General features: G+C 35.0%; 1 long non-coding RNA gene across 2 annotated transcripts in view; it reads left to right on the forward strand.

Annotated features, from left to right (window-relative positions):
• Positions 1 to 11,515: 11,515 nt before the first annotated feature.
• LOC149916815 (uncharacterized) overlaps positions 11,516 to 27,129 on the forward strand; it is a 113,990-nt gene continuing 98,376 nt past the window's right edge. The window contains exon 1 of one of the 2 annotated variants that reach the window (XR_016468947.1): positions 11,516 to 11,573. This is a non-coding gene — a long non-coding RNA (uncharacterized LOC149916815). The remainder of the gene's footprint in view (positions 11,574 to 27,129) is intronic. The other variant, XR_016468948.1, reaches the window with a different exon arrangement.

The raw sequence follows: 27,129 nt of genomic DNA on the forward strand, positions 1-27,129 counted from the left end.
AAAGACAATTTCTTAAACTGGCAAAGCTGCTCAAGACCTCATTTTGTTAAACTTCTCCCCCGATTATCTTTTTTTTTTATCAGGTAGCTGATGGAATTAACTCATAAACCATCAAAAAACAAAGAAAAGAACAGATAACAACAAGAAAGCCTTAACAGAACAACAGAAGCTTTGCATAATGTCTCCCATTGGAATAAAACCTCTTAGAGTCAGCTTTGTTTGGCTGATTTTCGTTGTTTCCAAACTTTAATTTTTTTTAAAAAAAGTAATAAAGCTTATGGCCTGTCAGAAAAAATAAGAACTATAAACTTCACATTTCAAGTTTAGATCAATGCTAATGTATTCTTAGATAGCTGTCTTTCCTTGAAGGTGTAGAAAATTATGGGAGTTTTGATTTTTGATTTTTTTAAGGTATACATTTCAAAAATAATGTAGAGATAAAAACTTAAGTCCAGGCCAAGGAAACTTGTACAATTTCAAGATTTTATTCTGTACTTCCTATTGCTGGACAGTAGAAATCTAATTTCTAATCCTTTTGACGATCTCTAGAGTTGATAATACTGCCAAACTCTTGCTAAACTATTTGCTGGTCATCTAGAGTGCAATGTAATGGTAATGAGGAGTACCATAAACATGCCAAGCGTTAAATATTGTTTGTGCTACCTGTATATTAATGTAACTGCTCTGGAGAAATGTACTGTGTGGATGAAGCTTTTAATAGAGACACTCATTCTGGAACTACAGTAGTTGGAATAAAAATTAATACCAATGGGAAGCTCTTACTTATGGTTACAGTGGTTTGCTTTTGGAGGCAGATTTTTCCTTTATTCTAATTCTTGCTGGTAAGTTGAAAAAAAATAAAGGGATACTAGTGAAAATCCTATCTTATCAAAATATTCTGATGGTGCATTTTTAACATTGAAAAGAAAGATGACTTAAAATCCCTATGCAATTCATTTAATTGTAGCTAGGATTTTAAGTCTAAAGACTAAAGTTTTGAGCAAGACCCACAATTATTACTTTGAGGTTGTTCTAGTAAGTTTACACTTGCAAAGGTAGAATGTATTTAATGCTTCCTTAATATGTGGAGGAATCTTCGATCAATATATACATATATTGTTTTTCTTTTAAATACATGAAGAAAGGAGTGTTTACTCCTTCACTCTGCCCAAGTGTTGATCAGGAGCAGCAGCGTAAAGCTCTAGGTGCAGTTATACAGGCAGTGTAGGAAGTCGCCCTACATAGTTGTAAACTTCCTCAGTTGCTGTTTTAGATGGATGTTGTGTTTTAAAAGGAGACATTTCAAACAAACTCCCTTCAAAATTTCCTGACACGTGTCTTGGGAATGAGGCGGACAGATGAAGCGAGAGCAAGTGCTAAGATGAGTAGTAAGAAAACATGGTTGACCAAAGCTGATTAACTTTCCTGTAGTTCTGCAGTGTGCTTACTACTTGTTATAAGAAAAAAAGTTTGAGTTTCAATAGTTTGAGAGTAAATTCACATATACATTGTAACATAAATTACTTTTTTTTTTCTGAGAGATTGTTAAATGAATTACTATTGTTAAGCTAGTTACAGTGAAAATTGTCTTCAGAGTAAGTTCGAATATGTATGGTTTTATGTTTAGAAAAGGTACAAATTGCTGTTATTTCACTACATGTGTTCAAATAGATACAAGAGAAAGCGTCAGACCTGATGTGCCAGAGGGTAAGATAATGATTTTTCCTAATCTATAAATTTGAGTATAATTTGAAGGAAAAAAAACAACTCTGTAAACAGGGATTGGGGATATCATTATGTTATCAGCAGTGTCTGGTGATTCAGTATCTGTGTTTGTGATGACAAACTAGATGGTAAAGCTTTGTTATCGCTAATGGAACTCTGTTTTGTTGTGAAATTATACCCAGGATCTCCATCTAGTTTCTATTAAAGAGGGAGCTAAATACCTGTTCTTTGCTGGGATGAACCAGTGTTTGTAAAATAATTCCACACCACTGCGTTGATTCCTATGCTCAGTGAACACTGTTTGTCATGTGAACTCTTTTCACCCACTCTTGGAGCAGAATTACACTATTGAAGAATAGAAGTGGGTGTTTTAATCTCTTCTGGAAAATGTAATGTTTAAGCAACAACAGCTGAGTGACCTGAACTGAAAGTGCAGTGAAGCACAGCAGACATTATTTCTTGGCTTGTTCGCAGTACATATGCAAACTTGCCTAGGTAAAAGAGTCAGTGTTAATTAAGGTTCATATTGGTGAGCAAGGGTTGCTAAAACAGGTAACTTTAGGCATTTTAATCATAAGCCTATATGATATAAGTGAAAATTTCCTTTTTCTTATGTTTGGTGTATCTCTGCAGTAAGTGAAGGGAGCTTCTCCATTTATGAGAATGTGTAGTTAGAACTAACACAATTAGTGCTGTATTTGATTCAAATAAAGAAATGTAGTGGTTCCATGTCAAAAGCATCTTAAAAGCTCTGGAGTTAACCAGCTGTATTGAGATAACATCTGCAATACAAATGACAATAAAGAGCAAACATCTTTTTTAAATTGTGCTATTTAGTTCACTTGCTAGTTAGGCCATAGGACTTGTCTCAGCTTATAGTGCATTACAGGGTGCAAAGTGTTGATGCCAGAGCAGTTCCCAAAGCATTCTCATGGTGCCTCCCCAGTGCAAATTTAGCTGCCTTTGTGCTGTAATGAGATGAAGTGATTTTCTTGGTTTTGTAGGCATAGTCTATGCCTTGCCTTCTTAAAGGCAGTGGAATCTGAACCTTGCTGTTTGCATAGTCCAAACTCCCTTGTAAATACTGGAAGAATTGTTAGAAAATATCAAGCTGGAGAACAGCTAACAAATGGAGAAATTAAATAGAAGCGTGTGAAGTAATCATAGCGTGTTGGTATTTGAACTGCACCCAAGTAGTGCAGTTTGGTTTTGTATATGGATGTAGATTTGATCTTGGTTGTCAGGAAAAGTCAACAAAAAGACAACTGGCTTCATTTTTGGACTTGTACACTCACAGACACTCTCTGTCTCCAATCTGATCTCAATTATGTTTTAAAATGCCCTTTGCTCTGGGACAGAGTTTCCACATTTGTGAGTTAAGTTATTGATTGATACTGGGGGAAAAATAGGAGAGAAGCAATAGCTTGAACAAACTAAATGCAGGTGGATTCTTGTATTTCCCAGAGGTCCTTCAGTCATATGTCAGAGGAACCCCATGAGTGTAATTCAGGTACGTATAACACTTGACTATGAAACAGTGCAATTGGTACTCTGCAGTGATTTTACTTTTGAGTGGCTTAAAAAATTTTTATTACTCAAGACATATTTTTGTTTGAGAATTCTATATGTGGCATCAGAAGTTTCCATTTGGAAGAAGTTTCTACTCCATAATAGTGTTTTTGGTTAAAACCAGCCCAAAAATTCTTATAATCTGTCCATCTTTTATGGGAGCCTATCTTACTGGCTAGTAGGGAAGATATACCTTTATTATGATGAGTCAGAAAGGTGTTTTTTAACAGCTTGAAAACTTTGGAACTCTTTAAAAATTACTTAAATTTTTTCCATCTTACTCCAGGGTGTGATCTTGGAAGCAGTCATCTTTTGAGATAAGTTATAAAGTTTGGAACAGATTTTCTGAAGTACTTCTATTTATTAATTTAGGAACTTTAACACTTGGATGAATGTATAATCAATGAATATACAGGTGTTATAATTAAGAAATATGCAAGAGAGCTTGGCTAAGCAGGTTATTACAGCAAAAAGAATAAATGGCTGGGCTTGCTGGAAAACTCCAAAAGGAGGAATCTCCAGAAAGAGAACATTCTCCACTGGTAGTCAGCTCTTAAATCTAGAAGTGGAGCCAAGCTCCACCCCTTTCGGTAGCACAGGTGAATTGCCTTCACCTGTGCTCCCAGGGCTGACTCATTGCTTGCCTTAGGTGATCAATCAGAGGTTCAGGCTGTAATTCAGCAGTTCCCATACAATGAATTATTGTCTTTTATCCTGACTGGTATGAACTGTATAGAATTACACTTGCCTCAAGTTGATCTGAGTAAGATATTCCTTCCATGTTCTTAGCTATATTTAAGTTTTACACAGTATTTTTTTGTTAACAAGATTGCTTTCATTCAGTGCAGGAATTGAATTGATCCCAGTGTCTAGCTTATATAGCCAGTAGGGTTCTCTGGAATAAAAGGTACAAATATAAATATCAGACATAAAAACTATGCAGTTTTTATAGCAGTTACATTAGAAAGTATTGGTGTATGTATATGTTTACTGCTACAGTGCTAGGTATAACAGGATTATTTTTCTGTATTTCTAGATCAAAATAATGACTGGTTCCTTTTAATGCAAGGTGTCTCAGGTTTGTAGAGCATTCAACGTGACTCGATCACTGTGGTACAGAATACATCTACAATTCAAATTATCTTGGCACTAGCTAGATCCATTAATAAATGGAGGATTTGTTAGAGGACAAGTCAGCTGTTTTGATTTTATCACTGGCATAAGGAAAAAAAATTCACTGACGTAAATCCTACTTTTCTGTGTTAGCCACTGGTTAGTGCAAAAAAAATGCCTCCCATTTATAGAGCTGTATAAGTTAATCTGCAATCAAAAAAACCATAACTGTTAAAAAAATCAAATTAAAAGACCTAACATAAGGGCTAAAAATAATTTTTCTATAACCACTATTATATTATATTGAGAAGTCAACACCACCTTGGCAGGAAATTAATTTCTAATTATATGATTTATGTGTGTTTTCATTTTATATAAATGATCATATGAAGTACACAGTTCTTTACTAAGTATTTTCCAAATAGAAGAGTCATGTTTTCTTAGATACTGTTATTTAATGATTTGCAGCTATTGGATGTACTTGAAGGAAGACTAAAGCCATAAGGTGCTTAGGGCTAGTTACTTAGGGTGTTACTGATCAATATTGTGGCTGTAAGGTTAACATATTTCTTTGGAGGGGGAAAGAAAAAGAGTAAGGAACATTGTGAAAAAAAGGAATAAAGAAAGGGGCTGCAGCAGAACAGTTCATAAATTTCTATAGATTTGCAGAATTTAAATATGTCCTAATTAAATTCACCTGCTTAGAATCAGGACCTAACAGTTGTGTTAATTTGTTTTTGAAGAAATCAATAGAATTGGATGTCTGTATATTCTTTTGTTATGTAGAGATAGTCAACTTGAGGCGCACGGTAAACTGATGACATTTTTAGGTTAATTGGGCCCTTAAGTCCTGTTCTCAAAAGCAGCTTTTAAAAACAGCTTAGACAGAAGTATCTATGATTTTTGTTATTATATGAGATAATCAAATACATCAGACAGCTTGGAAATTTTTTTTTCCTCACCTAAAATTTGGAGAAACAATGAATTTCTTCTTGTAATGTTGTCTATTGTCTATGTCAAAATAATTTTGCATCATAAAGACAATGTAAGAAAGTAACAGCATACTTTTAAGTTAAAAAAAAATATAATTTACAACATGTTTTCCTTCACTTGATGAGCTCTGTCTCAAGTAGATCATGTTTGTGGATTTCTGAATTTTCATAATGAGCTGTAATTGTTCTGCTGCTTCTGGGACTGGGATACTTGAATTGCTGGTGTCAAACTTCAAAAAAAAAAAAAAGAAAAAGAAAAAAAAGAAAGAAAGAAAGAGAAAGAAAAAAGAAAGTCTCCAACTGAAAGACTTAGATAGCTAGAATTAATAATTAACTTATCTTGTTCAGCAAATCATAGAAGCTTGCTCAATGCTCTATTTTCAAAGTGATGTTTAAGAAAGGCTTAATATTGAAGCCACAGTATTTTTTTTGTCATTTAGTATTTGTACTCTATTTATCAAACAGTAACGCATGAGGAAACAGAAAATATCATGACAAGAAAGTTGTTGTAACTTAAGTAAAAACAACAAAAAAGAAACAACAGTTATCTCTGTAAATCTTACTTTAAAAAAAGTGATTTAGATATTTTTAAAAGGAATCCTGGTGTCACCAAAAATACATACTGAACTTTTAAATGCAATAAGTAATTATTATGCCTTAAACTTTTTTCCCCTGTTACTAGCTGATATACAGCACAGTGAATAACTGGATGTTAATTCATATCATGTCACATTGAAATTCCTGGGAGACTTCTTTGTGTGGTATATTTCAAACGCTTGCCAGCACCAAGAAGAGACTTATGATTAATATAATTCCATTTTTCATATGATGGGTCTAGCAATGACAAATGTTTCCACATGTAGCAATAGAAAGGTTCTGTGATAGTTTGAGCGCTGGTACCTGACACGTAATGCACAGCTACCTTCCCTTTGAAGGGGAACTCTGTGAGTGAACGCAAACGTTTGGGTATCGATATCTTCAAGGCTTAATTGCAGAATAGTTTTATTCTGTAGTAGAAATAATTTGGGAGAGATCAGTTTGGTTTTTTTTTTTTCCTGGTAGTAATAATTTGACATATAATCATTTTGCATGTACTGATGTGACAGGTTAACAAAAGCCTGGCACACTGGAAATGATGGCCTGTACAGAATCTTTTATCTCTGTTTAGTCTATGGTGAAGTTTTACAATGATGAATGGCTTTCAATTCCCACACTCTCCTTTCATGGCACTAACAAATTTTCATTCAGTGCCAAACTTTCAAGTCAGACAGATTGTACTTTTCAACCGAAAAACTTCCATTATGGGACTGTTTTAAAAACTATGCTGACAGTAGTAAACTTGCTAGATCGGTATTTGTAGCTTTTTTCATCTTTTTCTTTGCAATTAAACTCATGTAATTAACTCTTCTTCTGTAAGCAAGTCTGCAATAGCATTCCTGCTGCATTGTATACTCATATTCATGATATACTCTTGACCTGCTTTTTGTACTAACCAGTGTATTTTCTCTTAGAATAATAACCTCTAAAAATCTGCAGAGATACTTAAATCTAAACACCATGAAGGACTACAATTACTGTGGAAGCCTGGGGTACTTAAATACAGCCCTTATTGTTTAAGTACAAACTTGCACTGAATGTCTGTTAAATAATAGCATTAAAAATCCTTTAGGATAGAAGAAAAGATGGGGAAAATTAAGTATTGCCAAACTTCTGTTTTAGCAAATATTTGTAACAAGGGCATTAAATATTTTTGTGGGTCAAAATGGGAAGTGTTAAGAATAAAATACTTGAATGCAAAGATAATTTTGCAGCTACGTGTGAGGTTCTGTTTTTTTATTATTATTTTTGTTTAATCTGGAAAGTCTCATGTCTATCTTCTGTATAAAATGGTAGTATCACTATTTTTTTCTTATAGGAACAGATTCCTACTCTATTTATTCAGGCATATGTTATTTTCAAAGTTCTTTAGTCCATCCAATCACTAGTTAGTATCCTCTGTTGTTTTTCTGCCTCTTCAACTTATAATTATCAATTTACGTGATGTGGGTGTAGTATATAGCAAAGTTAGATGGGAGAGGGGAGGAGAAAATAGGAGGAAATAATTTGACAGACCCTAATTGTATTTTCTTCTCTCTTTTATTCTTCTTTAATAAAATCCTCAGAGTATTTTCTTTTTGAGGAGTCTCACAATGTGTGTGTGTGTGTGTGTATAATTTTTATTTCTTGAAAGCACGATAGGCCAGCAGCACAGTCTTGGTCACAATGTGAAAGTTGTTCTCTATAATATTCTGTTTCTAAAAGAAAAATCAATTGTTGTACAGTTGAGCACTTAAAAGTTAAGAAATGCTGACAGTGCAGTCTTATGCAGCATTAGGCCTTTAACTAGGACCACGTTTATCTACAGGGCTCCAGCATTATGAAGCAGAACTTTGCACCAGTAGCTGTATAATCAGTTTAGGCTCAGTGGATACAGAGGTTTAAAATGGTTTGAGAATTAACTCAGGCTTGTATAAATTGCCATTAGAGTAATGTTCTGATTTTTGCTCTTCTCTAACAAAATGTGATAAAATAATGAACGCCTTAATGTCTACTTTTTCTTTCAATCCCCCCCCCCCCCCGAGTTCTATTAGTGATGATGCTGTCTTATGTTATTTCCTTAACGTAACCAGGTAGGCATGAATAAAAAACATTCCTTCAGTGATTTGTTTGGCATTTTAGGTGTTACTGGGAGACATATAGGAAGCAATAAATGTTAGCTGATGATGTAGTTCAGTAGTTGCCCATGGTTTCACTCATTCTGAGGTGCCCAAAAGCAATGTCTATGCTATAAAGCCTGTCTGTTTGTCTGAGAACTTCTTCTGAGACTTCTATTCCAGTAACTTAGATTGATTCCTCTTCCTCCCAAGTTTTCTGTTGTGATTGACAAAGGCTGTGTATGCATCTATTCAGGATGCAGTATACTTATAAATCAACGTGTTGTCCAGAAAACAGGTCCAGATTGGCTAAAGTTACTTTTTCTGGTTTTTTTTGAAAGAGGAATAGTATAGTTGAAAATAAAATGATGAGATTTTTCATTGAGGTTTCCTTAAGAAATTGAAAGCACCATAAAGTGAAAGTAATCATAGAATGAATAAATAGCATTTGTCTTTTTCAAAAAATAAAATAAAATCCCAGATGAGATTTTTTTTTTTCCCCTGTTGGGGAACAAAGGGGAAAAAGCAGAGGAGGGGTGGTGGGTTGTTTGCAACCTTTTTTAACAGTCACAGGATTCAATTGCTATTGGAGGTTTTAACAACCCAGTAACGTGTTATAAGGAGATGGAGCAGAAAAAAAAAATATTGGATTTGTTGAATTTTCATACAAGGAATAATGCAATTAGACATAGGCTTTTGAAGATTTGACTGTGACTGATAAGATGAAATGTATTTAGGATGTCAAGGTTGAAGAGAATAATGAGAGCAAGTGTCTGGTAGCAAGTCACGATCCCTGAGATAGGAAGGAGGGAATAGCAGTGAAATAAAAACAATGATTTTAGTATGACATGCTCCATTAAACTCAGAATTGGTCAGTAAAGCCTCCTTAGAGGCTTCTTAAAGGCAGTAAAGAAAATGACACTCTCTCCAATTAATAATATTAAAAGCACAGATGCATACTCTCCCGTTACAGAAAAGAAGCATTAACTACATGAAATCACTCAAGCAAGGGTGATCTTGTTACCCATCTAATTCACTTCTCTTGAACCAATCTGCTGATTTGCTGCTCTAGTGAGCAAACTTGAGAACTTCTAATTTTATATATATGTGTGTGTATATACATATATATATATAGGGTCTGTGTATATATGTGTATAAATATATGCACGTATCCCTCTATGGACTTTTATGTTTGGAGGCAGCTATACCTGTTGAGATTTCATTTAACATCTGAATTTTCTTATCTGATTATCAGGCAAAACATAGGTCTTCACAGGGAGTGCACACTGGGTTATCTTGCTGTGGGTGGATAGAGCACCTTAGTATTAATAGCAAAAAGCAGCTAAGTGAAATTATTATGGTATAGAAGCAGTCAGGAAACTGTAAGTTCAGTGTTTTCATGAAAATTGCACGGAGATGCACTCACAGGTGCTTCAGCCTGCTCCCATTCTACATTTCCAAAAATGCTTTTAATGGTAGTTTAGATAGTCTCGAGAATTCTTGTAAGATATGCCGAGAATTCAAAATAGTCTTGTTACATTGTGGATATGAGTGGGGAGAGAAGGGGTTGGTAAATTGCTCGGTAGAAAAAAGTGCAGTTCATACTTCAGCCACAAAGGGAAGGTACGTGGTTACATGGGAAGGAACAGACAGCTAATTAGTCATTTTAGAAATAAAACTTGAAGCTGAGTTATCAATAAGACTTCTGAATGGGATAAATAAGTTGACCAGACTACATGTAAAATCAAACATAGGAATGTGTTAGCAGTCCTAAAGTACTTTACTGCTGCTGAGAAGCGGAGAAGGAGAAAACTTGCTGAGCATTATAGATGTCCTACTGTTTTCTTCAGGTTTCAACAAGGAAAAATGAGATTATATTTAAGAAAAAAAAGGGAGGGAGGGATTGTCAGAGGATCAAATAGTTAACTTCTCTATTGTTTTAAATACACTGTAGTAGCTTAAAAAGTGTGAATATAAAAATGCATAAGTATGTATTTTAAACAGCGTGCTATTACCATGGGATTGTCTTCAATTTAGTCCTGGTTCAATCAAAGTGAGCACAGCTGCATGTGTTTCAGTTCTGATAGGGAGCGTTGTGAATGCTAACAGAGGAAATGCAGAAAGTGAATTCTCATCCATCACTTTAACACACTTCACTATGGGCTGGACTGAGATAAGGAATTCTTGTCACACTGCAATTTCCAGCTTTCTGAAATACTCCTTTTGTGCTTTCTGCCTTCTGGGAGTTGGGGGGGCGGGGGGGAGTACAACATGAACATTTGTGGAAAGTTGAGTGAAATTGCTCTGAAGTTGCCTCTGATGTAGCTCCTTGATGTGTTTGTTTCATAAAGGATGAGCTTGGTTTAAAATCTGCTTTTAAAAGTTTGCCTTCCCATTTGAATTTTTTTTTTTTTAATTTGCTACTCGATGGTGGGATCTTCTCATTTCCAGTGACTTTGTATCATTTCACATATAAAAGAATTGTTGGAGTCCATTTGTGCTCCATTATGCAAAATCTTGTTTGCTTTTTACAGAAACTGTTAATAATAAGCCAAATAGCTGTACTGTCCCTTATTAGTACTTAGGTAATTTATGCTTGATTGTAGCAAGTGAAATTAGAGCACAGTATGTTAAAGACTTTGATGTGTCTGTATACTTAGAGGGTTGGGTTTTTTTTACTGATATTTCATGTAAGTAGTACCTGGAGGGCCTAAGTGGTTATCTACATTCAGTTACAGAAGGGATGAATCTGTGCTTTGTAAATACCTGATAGTCATCCTACTATTGTTCTGCATTAAAGCGAAACAAAGCTCACTCAATTTTCTATTACCAGGTCTTTATTTAAAACTGTAATACTTAATTTAAAGCAAGGCTAAGATTAGCAAGGTATTTTGTTGAAAGTTAATTACTTTGTTAAAAAGCTGCTTCTGTAAGCTTCAGATTACATGTAATGCAAAATATTTTAGGGAGCAAACATTATGCCCGAGAAAGAGAATCTTCTCTTAAATAAAATTTACCTATTGAGAAGGATCAACACTGTATGTGTTGTTATCCTTAACTAAATAGGATATTTGTCTCACATCCTGTAAAATATTTTCTAATCACGAGAACTGATCATTATGAAATAAATGTGTAATCCTCTTAATATCAAAGTGAAGTTCTGTTTTAAATATCCTTTAAAGATGGTCATGTTTCTCTAACCGCATTCAATTAGTATGAGTATTTTTCTTTTGCTTATTATATTTGTATAGGAACTGTTGAGTCATGGCCTCAAGCACTGATTGAGCACCTGGGGAAAGGACCTGGTCAGCCCTGGAAGCACAGGTGAAGGCAATTCAGCTGTGTGACCAGAAGGGGTGGGGCCTGGCTGTACCTCTCTTAAACCTCATTTAAGGGCTGACCCCCACTGGGGAAGGATTTGTGGTTGGAGATCCCTCCTTGGTGGAACTTTCTGCTGTGAACCTGGAATATTCTGATACAGGTGAGCAGTCTTCTTCCTTTCCTTAAAAGCACCTTTCTATTGTGCTGGTCCTTCTGTCATCGCGCCTTTGTTGTAACACCTTTCCCATTGTATTGATCTGTCCAATTGTTACAGTATTTTAAATGTAGTGCACTGCTGTAGCCATTCAGTTGAATTTGAGAAATGAAATCTTTTGCGAAATAAGTATTTTCTATACTTAAATGGATTTCTGAACATTACTTGATATTAAATCTGTCTACTTAAAAATAACAAAGCTTTGTCAGTGGCATAACTTTAGAAATATGAATGGTACTTTTGGGAAAAATAGGTCACTGTTGTATAATAGGCTAATAACATGCAAATATTTATTCAGGATTTTCTGGCTCTAAAAAAAAAAGAGATAAAAGCAATCAAAAACTAGTATTTGTTTATGAAGTGGTGTCTTCCATTGCAAGCTGGAACCTCTGCATATTAGGTATAGAAAGTATACAAGTATGTAAAAAAGTTCTGTTTATTTTTCAGGGTGAAATATGGTAATGTGATGAAATATAGTTTGGCCAAATTTTAAAAATGTAAAGCACTAAGATGAATTAAATTGTATAATATCCAGCCACGCAGTTTAGCAGCAAATTTTAATGTAACTATTAGTTTTTTGTTCTCCGCTTTGAAGGGTTTTTTTCCAGGAAGGATTTATTTTTTTTGTTTTAATAGGATTGTGGTCCTTTTCTATTTTCTTTTTTTTCAGTTTATGCCTTGTCTTCTTGTAGCCTTACAGCTCAACTCTATCATTGCAGAACCTTATGTGCGGAGATGCATGACATACATAGTAAAACGTGTTCAATATTGTAATAGGTAGCCATTGGCTGTTATCATCAAGGATGCTGTATGGCAGCAGGATTCAGGAATAATAACTTTATCAGTGTCCTTTAAGATAGAGCACCTGATAAAGAGGTTAAAACGTCAGTGGGTTTAATATAAATGGCACTGTGATACAAAGGGACAGAGAAATCTAAAATTAGGAGTACTATCCTGACATTAATTTTTCTGTTTTTATAAGTGCAAGCAACTACAGAGATTAAAAAGCTCTTTTTTTGAAAAATAAGAGGCAGAAGCACATTGATTTTCAAATTAATCTGGCTATGCCAGAATGGCATAGTGTTTATTCACTTGCTATTGTAGGATACATTTCATTTGTATAGTTTTCCCCATGGGCTTCTATTTCAAAGACATGTAGCTATAATGACAGCAATTTGTTATTCAGAAACTTTCCCACTAAACAATCAAGTCCTGATTTCCTTTCTTCTTTCTCGTTTGGCCAAAAGATCAGGTACTGTTTTCTTTCAATGAAAAAAGAAGAAATGTTGGAAGTAAAAGGAATGCAAACTTCCGTAGTTATTGGTAGAACTAATCTATTTTTTGTTTTCTTTCTTTGTTCTGCTCGTTTTCCACTTTTTCATTTCTTCCTTGATTAATTCAGTATTTTCACAGTAAGACCCTATGTTCTGTATAACTGCACTAAAATCACACAGGATAGATTTGGAGGCTTTCAGATTTCTGAAAGAATCATACAGAGCTGTATGTTGGCTGTTGTGAATGCCCTCTTTGCTTTTTGAATTTGTGTTCTTTAATTTCAGGATGAATGGCAGGCACTGTTTCGTCAGTATGAAACTAGATTGTTTCTGATAGGTGCATTAACACATTTCAAAACTTGAAGCGCATGTGATGATCTGTTAATAGAAAAATCTTAGGGACTTAATTCAAAGGTTCATTGCTAAAAAAGTAGAGAGAATTATCTGGAATTCAAAAATGTAGGATTTAAGCCAAGGAATTACAAGAGCACGTTACTATCTATTATCTGTTAATCTTGTGAAAGCTAACGAAGTGGTTGAGGTTGATAGGAATGTAAGAGGAGATGTATGTGAATCTGATTCTGCTCTTATTGTACTTTTTTAAGAACCTTGGCAGGGAATTAACATGACTTTACATTTCTATTAGATGGCATTACTAAAAAGCAAGTTGTCTTTCGTATTTTTCCATAGCTGAGCACTAGTGATGTGACTGTATAGCACAAATGCAACGAGCGTCCTCTCAGTTCGCCACTACAAAGTATTTCATCCATAATGAAATGATGATTATGTGCCCTGGGGTTCTCTGTCTTGCTACTTAATGCTCTTTCATGCCTGTAGGTTCTTTTAAAGAGGAGACAGTAACAGTGAAGCACCCTACTGCTAACTGCGTGGGAGTAGTTCAATAAATCTGTTTTTATAAACAAAACATCTGTCTGGAGAAAGGTGGGAAAGTTGCTTGAAAACATCTGTACTTCATCCTTTTAAAGAATGTAATGGGAATCTTCTGTAATATTTATGTAAGCAGCAACTGTGAGAGTGGATCAATAAGACTACAGATTTGCTACACAAGTTTGTGGTTTGCCACTAATTTAAAACGACTTAATCTTGCTCTGAATTTCATGGTTGTTACAAAGGATGGTATCTTTCTCTGTATTGTATGCTTACTGTTCATGCATAAACAGTTTTTTTTTTAATGGGAAACCTTGAGGCTTCTTAAATATTTTCTTGAGAATTGCACAGAACTCTAAATTTTTTACTTCCATCTATTCACTTTTTTACTTACACAGAAAAATCTTGAAGCTCTCTTCCAACCCCCACCCCTAACAGCTTAAGTGTTTGTTCTGAAAATCATTCTGATGAGCATTACTCCCGGAACCTCCTTGCATAAAGTAACTCTAAGTATACCTATGTTAGTAGCAGCAGTTTTAAAAAGTGTAGAGGATTGCAGAAATCTAATTTTTGTCAGTTTTAATCATGTATTTCCCTACTAGTACGTTGGGACTAGATGGCAAGTTTAACTGAGACAAATTTGTTCCTCTGTTAGATCTATAAGTTCATTAAATTAAACTGCATACACTTGTATGTAATTTAGTATTTCAGAATTAATGTCATCCCAACTGGTGTAAATGAGTAACTTGTGAATGATGTAGTTTGTAGACAATTGTAACTGTACGTAACTTTTGGGGAAAGTAATATCTTTACTACTCCAATAGTAAATGTAGTAAATGTGCTGAACATAGAGAAACACGCCTGAAATGATGCTAGATGCAATTGTGCTGGTTCTTTTAAACAATTGAGACCAGTGGTGCCTCCCAGTTTCAGCATGCTCAACTTTTGAAATTTGCCTCTGCCTCATCTGCAGGTATTAATTATCATCAATTTCCATTTACTACCTCTTCCATTGCCTGTCCTGCAGTATTGTGATCCATGTGAAAACTGCATCAACTGCTGTGCTTATGCTATCATCATCTTTACCCTGTCTTTCTTGCATCGGGAATCTACTTTTTTCTGTTCATGACCACCCCCACTACTGTGTTTATTCGGAAATGATGCTTATTTGGTCTGATTGGAAAACATCAACGTCCATAGAAATGCTTATTGGAATTGCATTTTAAACATAGACACGCTGACGCTGTTGTTTGGGAGAGCAAGTTTCTACCTCTACAAAAAAAAAAAAAAAAAAATTGCTGATGAGTGAAGTTCTTCATGCCAAAGCATTTCTTAAGAGGATAAGATACTTTAGTTACCAAGTCAGTCAGTTAGGTGAGTAGATGGTAGATAGCTTTTTTTGTTCACAGTTACCAGGATTGGTAGTTTTTTGTTTATTTTTCTCCTCTTGGATGTCTGGCTTATTCCTTTAGATTGTTATAGCAGGCAACTGGAATGATCTCTTCTATGAACACAGCCTGAAGCCAAAGCATATATTTAGATCACAGGTTAGGAAAACTGAAGATACAGGTATTCTGAGGAAAGGCAGTACATGATTTCCCTAGTGAAATGTATCTTTGGGCTGGTCTTCTCTGGAGATCTTTTCTGAAGGACTGGGCTTTGCAGCATTTCACTGTGCTTGTGTGACCACATGTTCTTATTAATTAACATTAATTAACACTTAGTGTTGTGGGCATATGACTGAACTGTATATTTGGTCTGCTGCCAGTTGAACCAAAACACTGGGTTACAGTTAGCCTTCCTACAGGCACACAGACCTTTCTGAACACGTGGGCTACAAGTTCTTCAACAAAACATGCTGCGAGAGGTGGGTTTAAATTGCTTTCTAAACCTTCACTCTGGATGCAAATAAATCATGCAGAAATATACCTCATCATGTACTTTCCTACATGCTCTAAAACCTGTTCTAGTATAGGAAGGCAGCTGACTTTGCAGAGTGTGGGCTGGGATATCTGTTCTTTCTTGATTCGTTCTTGAGTCTGCATATCTTCTCTAGTCTCTTCTTAGCTTTCAGCTGGTACGCTAAAACTACTTCTAAAGCTATCCAACAGTTAAGGAGAATGATTGTAGTCTTCAGTGCTGTGCCCAAGCAGGTGTGCATTCATATTTGAGGGCTGTTGTGAAAATAATGCCTCCTGCTTTATTATGCTGGCCCACGATGTCAGAGGTGAATGTTGGTGGTGTGGCAGTAGAGGTTAAACCTTCCTGCCAGTGTTCACAGGATCACAAAATCAGGAATTGGAAGGGACCTTGACAGATAATCTAGTTCAATCCCCCTGCTGGAGCAGAAATACCTCTCCCTTACATTTTGTTGCCATATGACAGATGGCAGCAGAGGGGCAATCTGACAGAATCACAGCTGACATGAATGTATGAAGCCAGGGTGTGTCATTTAATTCCTCCATGCGGAAAACATGGCACCCATTCATGTTCATGAATTCCAGATGAATGGTTATGGAGACCAAACAGTGTCTGTGAGCGCAGTGAGGCAGTGGGTGGTGTGTTTCAGCAGCAATGACAGTGGGTCACCTCTGCTGGTGCAGATTTTCATGAGCACAGCACTCAGGCTCTTGTTCATTGCTGGCAAAAATGGAGAGCTAATGGTGGTGACTGCTGTGAAAACTAGTGCTTTGTAGCCCTATCAAATGGTGTTATTGTGCCCTTCGTATCTATTGCGGTTTCCAGGAAAATAAATAGGAAGCATTACTTTCAGAGCAACCTATGCATGTAAATGATATTTCTAGTCTTAATTAAAACACAATGAAGTTTAACGTAGTCTTAAATTTTCTCCAGCACCCCTGATCACATTCTTTTGTTAACTATATGGAGCATATTACTGCTAAGTATTGTTGATAATTATGTTCCTAGAGATCATTTCTATAGAAGAGCCATATGGTGTGGTGTGTAATGTGCTTTTCAGTTGCCTGTGAGTGACTAATTTTGAAATGAAAGCGTCCTTATATTCATGCCTTGCATCGAGATTTCTTGGGTATGTAAAGAAATAACGGAAAACGATAGAAAGAAAATGCTTTTGTTTCTGTCACTTTCAGCAAAGAGAATCTATGGTTTGTTCAAACATGCACATGCGTCAGTTAGGAAATACTCAGTATTTAATGAAGTTCAACCAAAACGTCCTGTAGGTTGGATTGATAGAAATAAGTGTAAAAAGGAAAAAAGTGGAACAGTAACTCTTCTTCTGATTTATTCCTGCAGCTGTGGCAGGTAGTACATTTGATTGATTTTAATTTGGAGTTCATAAAAGTTTTGCCAGTAGCATACTTTCTTCTGTTTTTAGAAGCTGAGAGGGAATATTAGACTTCTGATAAGCTAGAAGGAAGGCTGCAGATGTGCCATCTTTGTTCACAAGAACATAACTTCAGTGTGAATGCTGAAGTGTAAACAGCTGAACAGTTATCGAAGCACCTTCGTGATCTATATTTTCCACTCATAAATAAGCAAAGCCACAACCCTTCAACTTTCTGATTTATTGTAATAGTCGCTCTTGTCTGTTTCCTGGATATTATTATTATAGCAACATACACAGGAAGTAAATGCTGCTATGAATTTCTTAGTCCAGTTTCTTTTTCTGCATTTCACTGTAATCTGTCTAGCCTAATGTGATGTATTCCAGATTAACTGAGCAGGAAGGTCATTCATTATAGCCAAAAAGGAGGGAGCTGAGTTAAAAGCCTCATTACTCAAGTAAATGAAAATTGTCTTTTTTTCTGATCACTTGCTGTTCGTGAAGCAGGGACAATTTCAGAGTCCCTTTTTAAAAAGAAAAGAAAATGGTTTCACTGTATCAATTAGAGTTGTTCAGGAAATACTAATTGTTGTCCTTTGCAGGAACAAACAAAAAAAGAGCACCTTCTTGTTGTTACCACGAACTTTGAATGGTGAAACTTCAAGTAGTAGTACTTAAGTTGCTTTCATATGGTATTCATAATACAACTAATTGGCAGCATTTAATAATTTACATTTGTTTAGTAACTTTAATATTTATTCAAATATTACTTCCAAAGCTGTCTTAGGCTCAGAAAAGGTCCAGTATAGCCATCTCTACAATGCAAGGATCACAGTGTCATTCTAGCTGGTTTTACTTGCTTGCCTTAACTGAAATCTTCCCACAAAATTAGTTTTCCAAATACAAGTTTTGAAGCGTGTGCCCTAATACTGGACTTCCCTTTCTCATTGGGAATGCTCATCTGAAATCTGAATAGAAATTAAGAACAAACCTTCACTGCATTCCTGTCATCTAGAAAGTAAAAGACAAATGTCGCTTGAATTTAGGCTTATTTATGCAAGAATTTAGTGGAAAGGAAACTGGCAACAGAGAAGCCTGGTCATGTTTTGGAAGTACACTGTATGTGTCAAATCCTTAGGAAAAATACTCCACAATCATGTTACCAGAAGTGATTTTTTTTTAAATTTACAAAGTAGATCTCTAACTCAGCAGAGTTCGGAACTGCTAATGAAAATGTGGGCACTCTTGGTACCTTCAGGAAGCAAATGGCACTTTTCTCAGCTTCAAAATTTGTTGTTACATGTTGAGATGACTGTAATTTTTAATGTATAGGTATATACTTTGCATCATTATGATAGAAATGTTACTGTTGAGATATAATTTCCAAGAACCTTCATGCTCACTGTGCATAACAAAAGCTGGCTTCAGTAAAATTAGCAAATCTCAGCAATGCTGAAGTTTGTTTAACTTAGGCAGTATAGCAAGAATGTTAGGATTGCAGCCACACCTGGCATGAAATAAGATCGCATGATCAAGATTTAAACATAAAGCGAATTAAGCTCTTCTGATCCCCACTTTCTTGAAAACATTACAGATTTCACCTGATTTTTTTTTTTTATTTCCTCAATACTTAGACTCTTGAATTTCTTTGTTTTCAAACTACATTTCTATCAATTTTTTTTTTTTAATACTTTGTATACAATAAAAGGAAAAATCATGTTAGGAACACTTGACTTCCAGAATTGGTGAAACGTAAAAACTCTGACTATTAGATAGGAAACAGTTGAAGCCACAGAGCAGCTTCTATTAGGAACAAGGGCTGTGGAAAACATAAGGGGAAGGAAAAGGGGAATTTCATGGGCTGTGAACCTGCAGTGAAGAGGAGAGGATTCATTTAGATAGCAGAGTCATTAGTAATGGCTCTGGCAGCTCCAGAGCACTTCTCGAAGCAGGGAGTTTTCCTTGTCACTTCTGTTATCCAGATTTTTTTGTTTTCCATTTTGCAAGTGCTGGTGGAATGGCAGAAAGACTTAAACAAAAGAGGAGAGGAGAAAGGAGGGTCTGCATCTGTGTTGGTGCAGATAAGCTCACTTAAAAAAACATTTGAGGTTTTCTTTGGAATTCTTTCCATTGTCTTAAATAATGCATGCTTAAATGTTGGTGTCAACAAAAAGGCTAATGTTCAGAAGAAGTAAAATAGACAGAAAAATCTGCAATTATGAGATTGTCTGTGATTAGATCCCTTTAACGTTCCCCTAAGATTAAAGTAAAAAGTGTTGGAAGAATAAATTATTCCCGTAGCTTATTTCTGCGTATGGTCATGGTTAAACACAGTCAGTAAGAACAGTAAACAGTGTTTGTTTCATTTTCTTTTTTCAGAGAAAAGTGTTCTTATAATCAGAATGAAAACTTGATCACCAGTGTTACTTTAATACATGACTGGTTTTTCAGAGTCTCTCCACTGCTTAAAATATATCATGTATGGTTCAGCAAAGTGAGCATCAGCTTTTTTGGTTGCTTTTTATTTTATTTTTTATTTTAATTACATATGCAAAGATTTGCAAACACAATCCAGTGTGTGAGTGTTCAGGATTTGGAGTGATACAGGTGACCTGTTCATATTTTCTGCTCCTTGGTATTCATTCAACGGAGAACTGACAGTAATTACGACTCGGTGTAAGATTACACATCCATTTATTCAGGTTTTTCAAAACAAGTTTAATTTGGAAACAATTACAGTAGTGACAGTGGTTGAATTGAAGAATAAAACTTGAACGGGATGAAGAAAAGCAGTAAGCCTCACTTTACAAATAAAGAGGGATGAGCAAAGTTTCCCAAACTTTTTAAACAGTTAAGTGATTGTTTTTTATTGGTAATTTTTCTGTGTAGATTTACCACTTTGCACCTCCCCACACTGTAATGAATTTGTGTTAAAAAGACCAATTTGTTACTTTTTAATCCTTGAGTTTATCAGGTAAAATAACAATGTCAAATACATTCTTTTAAAATAAATAACGCTACTTAAACATGAGCTTTTCCATCAGTATGTTACTTTAATGTTTGAACTGAGACCTGTGAATGAATCTGTCATACTGGCTATGCAAGTCTTAATACGTTAGCTTTCAGTTCAAACGAATACTAATAGCTAGTATAACTAATTCAGTTAAATAAGTTTGTTACTGAGAAATTGACAGTATGTGATTTATGCCAGTGATTCCTCACTCAGACATAAATGCGTGTCTTCATAAGGATGAAGTTTCACACGACATTTGTGCAACCTCTTTCTCTCTGGATTCTTGCACCAGCTTTCCTGCTCATTAGACTTGCTGATATTTAATTTCCTTACTGAGAGGGTTATGCACAGAAGGCAGCCAGCTTAGGAAAAGGTGTAGGATCACTTTGAGCTCAACGGTTTCACAGAAATTCACCAGGGGTTTGAAATAAAACTGAGTTGGTAGGGTACCTTGTGGCTCTAAGTTTGGGGCTGACTTCAGAAAGATTCTTTTCAAGTATGTATTTTACAGTGTGATGAAAAAGGCTCTTGTCTCAAAACATCGATCAGTGTCAGTTTTGAACTGTAAATTACTTGTAAACAACTGGCTGGAAAGGGTGATTTAACTAAAAAAACAAATAACTTAGATTTTCTTTTTTTCCTCCTAACTGCTAGTTTGTTATTGAATTAGGATTAATCACTTACTGAAACAGTTCAGTTATGCAAATCTCTTGATTGGTGTTCAATGGCACTGGACATCAGATTTGTCCCTAAGAATGAACATTACAGTTCTCCTTGTTTATATCCCAAACTCTTAGCACTTTGTACAAATGGGCAACTTTCATGAAGTCTTTTGATGGCTTCACTATTTATCAGCAATTTGATGTTTACTAAAAGAGCATTCACATGCTTCTGCCTCACGTTTTCTGTCCTCTTAGTTTAATTCAGCTTGTTTATGAACTGATCTGCAAAAGAAGTTTTTCTGTCTTTCTGTTGCAGTGGAAACTATGATTGTTTCAGGGTACATCAGGGACTCAGCTTGCCTTTTCCACTATTGCAGACTGTCAAAGCATATGTAGGTGCTCCACCTCCTGAATTTCTCTGACTATTTCAAAGGTGGCAGTGATGTTTTAGATGAAGGGCTGCAATAAATGTTTTTTTCTTTAGATATCTTGTGTTCTCTTTGATAAGCTTAGGAAAACTACCAAATGTTAGAACATCCAAGAAGTCATTGCATGAAAAACCAAGTACTTTTGTCTTCATAGAAATTAAATCCTTATTGCGCTGCTAGTGAAGGAATTCAGTGCAGCAGAAAGTGATCCAACACTATTAACTGACAAAATAAAAAGATATCAGTCCTGTCACTACATTTATTGTGAATAAGGTTTTCATTCACATGCATTATCTAATTATTACTGTGGGGAGAGTCGGTGAAACTACGAGCTACTAAGCCATCTAAACTGTAAACCAGTAGTGTTCTGAAAGTAGGTTCACTCAGCACTGTTGCTCTGCTATGTGCTTTTTCATTTTTAGTGATTTTGGTCACATAGGGGCTTGTCTTGGCTCAAGTACTTGTTCAGGACAGTTAGACTGAAGGAAGGACACGACTCAATCAGTAGCATTTCAAAGATGAACAGCAGTAGTTTTTTTTTACTGTAGTAAACTATTTAGAGTTAAATAAAGAAAATATTAGTTTTACATAACATACACAGCATAATTTTACATAACATACACAACAAAATTATGGACATTATATTGTTTATTGGAAGAATAGTAAAAATGCATCTAGGAAGTAATTGAAGGGAGTTAGTCCTACGATGGATCTGAAAGAAGTGTAAGTTTGTACATAAATTTCTATGTGTTCAGGGAGTTTTTATTTGGAGTTATATCTAAGTAGCGTATCTGTCAGCTATACAAACCTTGACTAAATCTAACATTTTCAAGGTTCTGAGCTCATTCCCTGCTGTTTAGTCTTAGGCTCATGTTGGCTTATTCTGTTGTTTGAATTTCTTTGGTGGTTTCAGATGGGTCTGAAAACCCAGTGCTCTCTGATCTTCCTCACCCGTTAAAATTGGGTTGAGTTTCCTCTGCTGAAACAAGAAGCAAAAAGAACAGGTTTTCTTGTTCTTTTATCTTGAGTGAGATCACTGAGGCTTCCAGCATGTCTTTTCTGTGAACATTGCAGGTAAAAAGCAAGTCTGTAGTAGTAGTAAGCCAAGGATTCTTTTTTTTTTTTTTTTTTTTCTGTAGGAGGAAGTAAAAATAGTTGTTATTCAAACTCATACTGAATTTCATTTCAGTTCGTGAGAGATGTGGAATTTAACAATTTTTCAAGTGAAAGATGCTTGTTTCCTAGGGAAATGAAATAAAATTATTCAGTAACTTTGAAAAACTAATTTCTGTACCGTGGGCTTCTTGTTTGTAAGGTCTGCACTGCAGTGTAAAACTGTAGACAAGCGCAGAACTGATGTTTATTCAAAGATCTTATTAATCTAAGTGAATTAGAGCATAGAGTAATTATTCTTACCCTTATGTAGAGATCACTGTAGCATCTGAACATAAATTGATAACAGGTGATAATAAGAAAACTTCAAGTATGTATGAAGTAAATGTCTGTATGAGTTTGAACTGCAATAAAGAGATTCAGAAAATCCAGAATGACTTGTGCATTTAAATAAAACAGAGCTGCAGGAATGCTCTGATTTTCTGAAATAAGTTCAGTTTTATGCAAAGTGAAAATATATCACAGAGAATGTTATGAGTAGTTGTTAGAATGACTTCCTTCTGGTAGTTGAACTGAGAGCTTCAGGTGACTTCAAGTTGGATGGAAATAGAGGGGATGGTGCTCTAAGGCAGATTTGTAGATATTCAAGACTTAGAATTTGGATCTGTTATAAACAAAACTGAAGTGGGATTTCATTGTCTCTAATGCCTTATTTGTATTGCATGCATTTTGATTTGCTAGGCTGCTAGTCTTGTTGGAAGTGTTCATGTTGCATTTTCTTTCATTTTTCTTAGAAACCATCCAGGTATCCGGTTATTGGAGGGCGGAGAGGAGAAATGAACTTGGACTTCAGTTTCTGAAATAAAAGCTTTGACTTAGGATAAAATGGAACAGTAGTATCTGTGTTGGCATGTTATTTATTTTTTCCTTTGCGTAGTTCACCATTGCCATTGGTGGTAGATTTCAATATTTAAATTTGAATTCTATTGATTTGGAACTGTCTTTTTCAAATCAAACTTTCTTAAGTAGTAGTATGAGGTTTTAACCTTGTAGTTAAATTGACTAAGTCAGAGCTCCTCCTGAAACCTGAAATGGCTATATTTACTATTCTCTTACTGAGAAGTTAATCGCTTCTTAATATGTTTATTTCCATGTGACCTTAATTCATGGTTTTCTACTGTCTTTTATATCACCTTAGTAAGATTATATGTACCCATGATTAGAAACCAGGCAGGTTTTGTATTCGGTTAGATGCTTCCGTCATCAGAAAGCTAATCTCATCTGAATAAGAGCTAAACTTCCCTAAACCCAAGAAATTCTGTGGATCTTGAAATGACACTTGTGACTTTACAGTAAGGCGCCATATGTGACGTCAAAGACAGATCTTTCAGTCAAGAGAAGGACTTAGGGCCTCACGTTTTGAACCTGTTATCTAATAGGAGTGAAGCTACTTACAGCAGTAACTGCCCGTGCATGAAAGGAAGCACAGTTTCTGTGATCCAAAAATGGATAGGCTGTCAGTGCCCATTGCTGCTATACCAAGGAAGCAAGCTACATGATGTTTTCTTTTCTCTACTTAGGCAAGTTGATTTGACAGCAATGAGGGTGCTATAAAGCTTAACTGCTTTTTCAGTTTCATAAGAAAATTGCATACCTTCTTGCGCTAATACAAAGTAGATAATGTATTTCCTATTTCAGAATCTTTTTTTTCTTCTGGTGTTTGTTTTGGTATTGATTTTTTTTTTTTTTTTCCCCAATCGTTATCAGAATTAACTCTAGTAATTCCATTTAGATGATGTATTTCTGGTAGAATTCTTGGAATCAAACTCATCAAATTGCTTTTTTAATGACAGTTTGCCTCCGAGGTATTAGTTGGTGAGGCTGTGCAATATGTTTTAGAAAATACATTACTTTCCCTGGGAAATGGTTTATTCATACAGTAATAACAAAAATGCATTTCATTGTCAGGGTCTGCATATAATTCAGATGTGGATCCTCTGCAAATCTTCTTTTGTACAAGCAGTGAGAATATGATCTACCAGCAAAATGACTCCTTGGCACTGGTAATTATGTAGCTTTTTTAGGTTTAAGCATTGAAAACATGCTCTGCTACTTGAAAACTGCATAGATAGAATTTTATCTCATGAGAATTTCAATAGATTAGGAAGATGATGGTAAAGGAATTGTGCTATATTTGTAGGTGTTGAGAAAATTCATAATTCTTTGTCCTGTTACTGGCCAATTTGTGTTTGTATTGGGTAACAGCTTTTCTGTTCCAAATATGAACAGGATAGAAGAGCAAAGAACTTACTTTGGTTATTGGTGCTTAGCAGGTCATGGCACAGCTATTAATGTACTTCTCAATAATGTGATGTACCGTACTAATTTTTGTTTCACACATTTTACGTATCCATTTGCAAAGGTCACTGGAAAAATCTGATTACTTTGATTATTTCATTAACAAAAAAGCTCATGTTATTACAGTATATATTTTTCTTTCTCTTTCACGCTTTGCTACATCCACAGAATGTAGCTTAACCTGATATCTTACAACTTGCCTTTATTCAAATGCAGTTATTTCAATTTGAAAATGCCATTGATGAATGAAATGTTATCTTATTATATTACCTGAATATTTTATATCTGTAGTGAGGATCCAGTAATAGTAATAAGTCTTAAGACTATTATGTATGACTCTCTTACTTTGATATATTCACTGGAATGTAAAATCAGTGGATGATTACTTCACTTGATGTGTGTGCATAGATCCTCTAGGGAAGGAACTTATGCTGTATTGTCTTAAATTTGCCCTTTAAGTTTTTGAGCTACGGATCTTCTTTAAGATATCCAGTGTGATTTGCATGTCAGTCTATGGACTTTTCCTCATATATTTGCAATCAAAACGAGCAGAGGGAAAATGATTGAACCATTTTTTTAAAAAAAGTGGGTTTTGTAGTTTGGTAGAACTTTTCAAGTTTGTTAGATAAGTTAAAAATGATTTTATTTGAAAAACAAACCCATTGCAACTATTGAATCTTGGAAATTTGAATCTTGGAAATTTGAATCTTGGAAATTTGAATCTTGGAAATTTGAATCTTGGAAATTTGAATCTTGGAAATTTGAATCTTGGAAATTTGAATCTTGGAAATTTGAATCTTGGAAATTTGAATCTTGGAAATTTGAATCTTGGAAATTTGAATCTTGGAAATTTGAATCTTGGAAATTTGAATCTTGGAAATTTGAATCTTGGAAATTTGAATCTTGGAAATTTTCAGAAGCACATTGGGTGAGGGGGTGTGGTTTTTCATGGATGTTTTTCTTTGTCAAATGTCCCAAAGACATGTGCAGATGTTGTGTAAGGGAACATGAGAGGAAGTCTAGAGTGCCCAGAACTGCTCAAGAGGTTAGAGGTCCAAAAAGTGATTTTCCTAAAGATAGCTGTCTTTTAAAGTAAAAAATAGGTGATTAAAAAGATACTTGAAACAAAGGTATCAGCTTTTAGAAGTTTGAAAAAAAAACATGAGAATGTGTAACTGCATCCAGCTGAAGGAGTGACAGGGCAGCAGGAACCTCATAGATATCTGTATGTGTCTCTGTGACAGCTTTTTTTAACAGTGCGTGAATAAGCAGGTTGCAGGAAGCAGCAGGCATGGCATAAAGCTGGAGTTTGTTCTTTTTATCTGTATCATCTGACTTCAGTGAAAGTTGCTGTCAAACTGAAACTCCCAAAATAAGCATTTGATATTGTCTTAATCTTAAAGAAAACAATAGGAATGTTCTGATTGATTGAGTTGATTTTTGACCATCTAAATCTGATTAAGTAGTCTGTAGTGGTACTATTTTAACTCTAATGCCAAGATGAGCATTTTTTTTTTTTCCAAGTCTGTAGTCTACTTAACTTTTAGTTTCAAGGTATCTCTGAGTGGCAAATCATATTTTTTTTTTAGTCTTTCTAAGGATCGTCTGTAACTTAACCCAAAGTACTTACAAAAAGTTAAGAAAAAATTTTGAGTTTTATTAGTTGGGATGGTTTTCCTTGTTACAAGGCTCTAACTGATAGAACAGGTTAGCTTCCTGGAAATGCTTCTTAGGGAGTTTTGTGGTTTAAAGCCATGATTTTTTCCTTTTATGAACAGCTGGTCTTATCATATCATCCTTACTATGGAGGATGAATTTCTTAGATTGAACATTGTTGCTATATAAATATTTGAATGAATCTTAGTTGAGGAGATATTATATGGTAGGTAGTCATATTTAAGATGCTAGAACAATAATTTTACATAGTCGTGTGCAGAATACATCTGTATCCAGAAAAAATAGAGCATGAATATTGTGTTTTTAATTAATTGCAAGTAAGAAATGAATGGAGTGCTGCAGTGGGTCTTTGTCAGTCCACTAAGAGATGGTCATTCCAGTCCTGAGTAATTTCTCTGGGGAGATATTATGTTGATTGGACAGGGATTAACCATCTGGCAGAGACGTAGTAAGAAAATTTGCTTCATAGATGTGTCTTTGTACTGATTAAACAAGTAACCCAATATACTTAAATTTGGAATTTTTTAGTGAAATATATTTTCATTTTTTTAAGATTACGCAGTATTATTCAAAGAAATTCTTATTTCAGACACACATATTTTTATCAAATTATGTTCAGTTTCTGGTCTGCAGAGACAAGAATAGAAAAAGGCTTGACTTGTAATTATCAATGTTCTGGGATGTGAGCTGTGTTCCCTTTCTTGCCCTTTTCCTTTTTGGAGGGGATGAATGCATGAAGAGAATGCATTGGGGGAAGCAGACTATTTCTGATATATCCATCCATC

This window comes from Phasianus colchicus, chromosome 9 (assembly GCF_987193195.1).
Source record: "Phasianus colchicus chromosome 9, bPhaCol1.hap1.1, whole genome shotgun sequence".
Taxonomy (NCBI): Eukaryota; Metazoa; Chordata; class Aves; order Galliformes; family Phasianidae; genus Phasianus; species Phasianus colchicus.